The following is a 6,888-nucleotide window of genomic DNA, read 5'->3' as shown; positions in this document are numbered from 1 at the left end:
GCTCAAAACTGGCTGCATTCTACTGTCCACAACCATAACTGAGTCTGTCTTAAGTACATTTGTATATTTATAGCTTGTACATAAAGTAATATGGACAAATTTCCAATAATAATAATAATAATAATAATAATAATAATAATAATAATAATAAAGTTGTGTTTATTAAAGTCTAAGAGAAAGGCTGGAGAAAATTTTCTGTAGGTGATCAATTGTTACAACGTAATTAAACCTGAAAGAATGAAAGCTTTTTAAATACTTCCAGAAATTTTGGAGACCCAAACTGTATTTTTTGAGTATTTGAAATGACAATATTGATACATAATGTTCTTAGTAGAGAACTGCTCAGGGTATGTATGGATTATAAACTTTTGATTTTTTATTCGTACCTAAATATAGACAGAGTTGGAACTGCATATGCAAATTCACATAAGACATATGAGCATCTACAAAGAGCTCACTTCCTTCCTTCATTATAGAATGAAGCTTGTATTTGTTGCCTCCGTGCAAATAGATTTAGTGTCCAGTGATTTCCACATTGTACTTTTATTTAACTCTACTGATTTTAGGTTCACTTACTGTTGTGCAGTCCTGTAGTTTGGCATATATTTTCTCTCGTAACTGAAGAACAGATCTTTCTTGAATACATTTTTCCCTACTCTCCAGTTTTAATTTGAGGTAAGCAATTGTAAACCTATTGAAATTATCCAGCAATTATTTTCATTGGGCTTGTTTGCTTGGTTTAGCTACTACGACAAGATCTGCTATCAGGAGAACAGAAACATGTTTTCTGGGAATGTTTTTTGACAAGGTAGATACAGTATCAGCTCACCGCAGTCACTGCCCAGTTTCTGTAGTTCCTGGGAGCAAGCAGACATGTGGCTTCTCAGAGCTGAAAAATATTTCTGCCTGATTCATTTTGTTTCTGTAAAAGCCAGGGCTCCCAAGCCAGCAGCAGCTGTGAGACCCTCTTTTCCTGGGGGGAGCAGTCCTGTAGTGGCAGGGTCACCCTGCTCCCATTTAGCTCAGGCAACAGCAGTCCAAAAGCCTCCATCTGTCACGATGACGGCATTTTGCCTTCTGGTCTATGAGGGTCTGCTCGAAAGCCCTAACTACCAGACTGGGAGGGAACTGAGCCCCACTGGTTGTTGCCCCCACAGCTGGAGATAGGGCTGCTCAAGCTGACTGGAGGCATCTCGCAGAGGCAGCAGATACTGAACTGCAATACCTCAGTCTGACATAAAACTGGAATTTGTTGCTACCCAGGGAGTTAATAGAGCCTTGTACCAACCACAGATATCAGACCTTTTCTGAGGGGAATAGCTATGCCTCCCTCCTCAGTTCCTCTGAGCTCTTTGGTAGCCTGCTTCTTGCTGAGATTAGCATCATACCACATTTTTCAGAGCACTGCATGTACACGTATGAGCCAGGTCTTCTGCTGCTTTACATCCTGTGTACTTACAGCAGGCAAGATGGGTGAGGAATATTCCTCTTCAGTTTTGATAGCATTTAAAATTCTGCGGTAATATAAATGAGTACACAAGACTGTGGGGAATGGCAAATCCAATTTGTACTCTTTCAACACACGTCTGGTATGTTCTCAGAAATTAGTTTCACTGGACAATATCTTTTTTTTTTTTTTTTTTAGTCATTAAGAGTAAAATATCCAGTTCCTTGAGGAATCCAGGGTTTACCAAAGCTCCTTTGAAAAATGGTGAAGTAGTTTTGAATTTTAGAGCTGCAATTAGCAAATTAGCATCACAGATCAGTCATAAGGGTGATTTACACAAGCACTGAGAACAGATAGTTCATCTCAAGTATCATTGGATCCATGGGTTCTTAGCCTGAAAATTCAGTCCCTCAAATTCTGTATTTTTAATATCTAAAAGATAAAGATCCAAATAAGAATATTAATATAATATTTAGAAGAACATATTAATCAGTCAATAGGGAGAAGCAAAAATACTTCCTTACACAAGGTAAAACATTAAAGCTAGGTATTACAGACCTTATGAAGATGTAAGTCATTTCTCCCCAGCCCCCACCCTGTTTTTTTCCCTCAAAACTATTTCAATTTAAACTTAAAACAGAACTGAAAGGAACTAAAATCAAAAAGCAACCAAAAGGTTTAAATCCCCCTGTTCACTCAGTTATTGCCTTCATAAATCAAAACTAGACAGCAAATGAATTGGCTGTACTTACCTTGTTGTTTATTTGCCATGCAGTTATGGGGCCACAGCAAAGCAAAACAAGATGATCATTGTTTCAACCAGACCTGGAGCTGTTAGGCTTATCCCCCACTGCCTGTTCTAGTTTTCTGGTCAGAATAGAAAAAGCAAGAAGCAACGTGTTATTTGGCTGCTGCTTTATTTCCCCTCACTCTTAAATCCCTAATTGACTTGACTGTGATGTAAAGGGATTCAGTTTTGTCATGGCTGTTTTTGGAGAAAGTCACATAGCAAATGGCACCCTTGCTGAAAAGGGTAAATGCCATGGAAATCACAGTTGTTTTAAGAGCCAGAACTCAGGTATTTTTGGAGTGTAATGTATTTTTAGACATTTTCAGTACAAATAATAAAAGCTGAACTGGCAATAGGTACTGTTATGCCTTCTAGGACCTTTTTATGACTGCTACATAATGGTCGTTTGACACTTAAAGCTGAAATGAAAGATGGCACAAGCAAGTTAAACATACAGGCAGATAAGATGAATTGCTCTGTCAGAGTGTTCCTCTTCATCATTCCCAATCCCAAACAACAGCTCTGCAATTAAAAAAAAAAAAAAAAAAAAAAAAAAAAAAAAGTTTGCTTACATGAATAAAAAATAATTATTAAAAAAAAAAAAATAGCAGAGACTTTCTGATGACACCATGAAAAACTCTAGTTTTTGTTATGGCTCCAGACTTCTCCTTATCCACTTTCATGGGCTCTCAAAGTTTACTGAGCTCTTATTGCAAGATCAGGACCTCTGATGAGTTATACTTTCCAATTGCTAGCACCAGTAATTCTTTCCTTTTCTGTATTTGGGTTTCAAAGACATATGGATGATTTTACTCTGCCATCAGTAAGACACTCATGAATAATAGTCCATTATTGTCATAGCTGCCAATTTGCACAGAAAAATTTCCAAGTGTCAAATTGTGACTACTAATGTAAACAAACAAACTGAAGAATACAGACTCCTCCTCATGTCTTGGAAACCCTCTTAAAAAAAAAAAAAAAAAAAAAAAAAGCTCAATTAATGATCTCTGCCTCAGTTGCTCTCCTTTCATGATTATATTTTGTTGAGGTTGTATTTCAAAGAAAATATTATATTAAATAAATAAATAAATTGTTCTGAGAACCCCTGAAGGGGAACCCTGAACCCTCAACATCATGCATTGTGTAATACCATTATGAAGGGAAAGTGTAATTCTCATAGTAGGGCATCCTTCAGCAGTGAAAGATATTGAAGAATTGTGAGAGGCACAGGATAGTGTTTCTATTTACTTATTCTTGAAGTACAAAGTTAGAATGACATTTCAGGAGTAGGTATTCCACGTTTAGTATACAGTAAATAATACCAGTGACTTGAATGAATTTATTGTGGATTTTCAGGTAGTTTAAGTGAAAACACATTTTTCGTTAAACATTAAAACATGCTCATTAAACTTGCTTTTTACTGTGTTTATACCTCTCCCTGTAGCAGTGCCGCACTGTCTGCTGTGTCTTTTTTCTCTCAAATAGCCAAACGACTATGAAAAAGCAGAAAGCAATTTTACTGTTCAAAACTCCATTATGCCTGAAAAAAAAAAAAAAGAAAAATAAACAACAGTAAAGAGAAAACCATTCCCTCTGCATTCAATCACCATGATGAGAGAAAATGCACATTTTTGTAATCAAAGCTGTACAAAACCTTCAAGTTCTGTGACATTCAGATAGCAACAGATTACTGGGTCAGTTCATATGGTCTGTGTTGATATTACTCAGCAAGATATTGTGCAAACATGTTTTCCTAAATATTTCTCCTGCTTGGTGTTTTTCAGTGGGGTACCTGCCTATTTTCACCTGGTAGGAATTACTGTAAAAAAGGAGCAAAACTTGCATCATCTGGAGTCTGCAGCTGGGAACAGACATCTTCTTCTGGATCCAGCCGCACAAGTGGTAGACGTTACTCTTTGTGTGCGGTATGATCAGCTGAGCTCACTCAGATCACCCGTGGAAGCTGCATAAACTAAACTCATTGATTTTGCCTGACACAGATTAAAGAACGCTAATACCAACTGCTCTGCCAGGAAAACCTTGGGGGTGATAACTCTGGCAGGTAGAAAGCAAAGAGAAACTGGGAGGTACTGGGGACAGGAAATCTCTTTCCCTTGCAGGGCTGGACCTGGAGGAGGATGCCTGCCAGCAAACTGAACAGCTCTGGAGAAGCTGAGCAACTCCATGGTGTCAGCAGCAGGAGCTTTCTGGCGCTGCCCCACAGTCCTCGTACAGACAGACTTGGAGCAGAACAGTCTTGTTCATTCCCGGTCTGAGACAATACCCATTCAAATAGATGGAAATATTCCCACTAACACAGGCGCGCTAAACAGCCTTTGGCTACTCCTCTAAGACTGTTGACAAGGGCCAGTAGTGACTGTGGGATCTGCGGTTAAAGATGAAATTGTTTCCCTGATTTCACTGGGGAAAGAAGCAGGGAACAGGGTCCAGCTGGTGCTGGAAGCTGCTCTGGACCCTACAGGTTTGGATGAGGAGTTTCCCTTTGCTCCTCATGGAGAAAACTCCTCCGGGTGATGCACAGCAGCTGTGGTCCTCTCAAACCCTGCTGAGTGGCTGGCACCGGCTGGGGGAGGCAGCTCATAATCACTAGCACCTGACATGCGCTAGGCTTCATTTCTGACTTGGAGGTGAAATGCAACGCAATTACCAAATCTGGTTCAAATTATAACTCAGCTTGGGCACAATCTGCAAACTGCAGTCCTCTTTGCTAGGCATTTGTCCGTGACAACAAGAAAGGATTAAATGAAGTCACTGCATTAAAACAAGCCTGGCAACTGCCTGGGAAAATGCTGCAGTAAGGACAGCCTGCCACCTCCACCCAAAAACCACATGGCAAGGCAGAGACCAGCCAGGGGCTTGGTGGAGAGAAGCATCCTTCCCATCATCCCTTCCATGGGACAGGACTTGAAATTGTCTCCCACATGGAAGCAAAACCCAGCCCCAAGAGAAGAATTGGGGCTGGCTCCTCTGTTTGCAGCAGCAAGGCTGGGGAAAGGCAGCCTCCCCTCCTCTTCCACATCATCAGATCTCTGTGCTTTCCCTCTCGGGTGCTGGTAAAGTACAGCTACAACCCATGGGGTGAGCATCTGCAGCTCCCATCCTTGGGGCCACTGTGGAGCCATACTGGACCCTCTGGTGGGGAGGTGAGATGAGAAAACAGCAATGCATTAGCAGCTTCCTCTAAGCAAAATCCCTGAATCCTAGCAGCATTTGCAAATCCTGACAGAAGCTGAGGCACAGTGCAAGTGCTGCAGGGTGTTTATTCCCCACTGACACCCCACTAGCAGCTGTCAGCTGGTACCATTTAGGGGAGGTACCCCCGGCTTCTGCTGCTCCTTGATGGAGAGACACAGAGGCACAGTGGTGCTGGAGCAGTAACCCTCTTTGCAGCAGAGGCTCTTCTGCTATTGATTTCTACCTATTCAGCCCTGCTGTGGTGTATAAAGTAGGCTTAGCATGAGCAGTTTGCACCAGGGCTAGATTTATTCTCTGTGAGCATGGTTGTGCCTGACATTAGAAACACATCTCATGCAGAATCTCATTTTTAACATCTGCTATAGCATGCTTTATTGCAGCACATTCAACAAAGGAAAGGAGGATTTGGGAAACAAACAAAAAAATAACCCAACATGTTACACCATCTTCTAATGTAGGATAACCTGCAAAACCAGAGCTCACCATATGCTAAAAGTATCATGTATTTCTTATACCTGTGGGAAAGATTTTTCTCTTATACATGAAATGGACTGTATTACAAACAGCTTGTTAAATGTGTGACAGATCGGCTTGAAACGATGGTTCTTGTACTCTGCAGGCCTGCACATTTGCTAATAAACTGACTACATATACAAACAGTCTGTTCCAGGGTTTAAGCTCCTATTACACTGGTTCATGTTTCAACATGCAGCCACTCTGTAGTTTGTGTTTTCAGCAGAACAAGTAAGTGGATGCATATGCATTACAATTCCAGACATCATTCCATACCAGATGTGGTGCCTTTATTTTTAGTACTGCAGGAGTGTCTGCTGACCCTTTCTCACCCCATGTCTAATGAAAGATTGACTGCTCTGGGTTTTCTTATGGTGAATTATATATTAGAGGACAGTGGATTTAAAAATTAATTCAAGATTAATTTAGGGATGACTGCACATGGAATTATTTGGCCAACAGATGAAAAATGAAAATTTCACTACAAAGAAAAAAAATTGTAGAAGTGTCAAATTTTAATCCAATTTTCTATAAAGAATGATCATGTTCTGAGACCCTTCTGAGGACTACAATTAATCATTCAGAGTGATACCCCTTTTCCACTTGCTATGCAAGCTCCCCTCTGAGCCAAAGCACCATCCGTGCTCCTCTGAAGCAGGGATTCATGTGCTCAGTCAGTAAAATAAATTAGCACTGTACCAAATGGCTCCAAATTCAGGAAAACACAATGGCTGAAGCACACACTTAGGTGAAAGGAGACACAGCTATTGCATGAAAAATGTAGTACCATTGCTAGCCAGATTTACAGCTTCTATGAAGGCTTGTTACTTTTTAGGCAAATGAGAAATGAATCAAAAGCCAGAAAATGGATCTCTTTCATTTGAGGCTCTGTTAAATTTTAATGGCAGTGTTAGATATAATA

At 40.3% G+C, this 6,888-nt stretch overlaps 1 long non-coding RNA gene across 1 annotated transcript; it reads right to left on the bottom strand.

Annotated features, from left to right (window-relative positions):
- Positions 1-210: 210 nt before the first annotated feature.
- On the bottom strand, positions 211-4,022 carry LOC106014884 (uncharacterized). Its single transcript, XR_001186533.5, has 5 exons — positions 3,892-4,022; positions 3,670-3,777; positions 2,693-2,759; positions 2,200-2,314; positions 211-1,879 (listed from the first exon to the last, which is right to left on the bottom strand). It is a non-coding gene; the product is annotated as an uncharacterized lncRNA (long non-coding RNA).
- Positions 4,023-6,888: the final 2,866 nt, after the last annotated feature.

This window comes from Anas platyrhynchos, chromosome 3 (assembly GCF_047663525.1).
Source record: "Anas platyrhynchos isolate ZD024472 breed Pekin duck chromosome 3, IASCAAS_PekinDuck_T2T, whole genome shotgun sequence".
Classification (NCBI taxonomy): Eukaryota; Metazoa; Chordata; class Aves; order Anseriformes; family Anatidae; genus Anas; species Anas platyrhynchos.
Note: the sequence above shows the minus strand (reverse complement) of the source record. Positions and strands in the feature narration are given on the sequence as shown.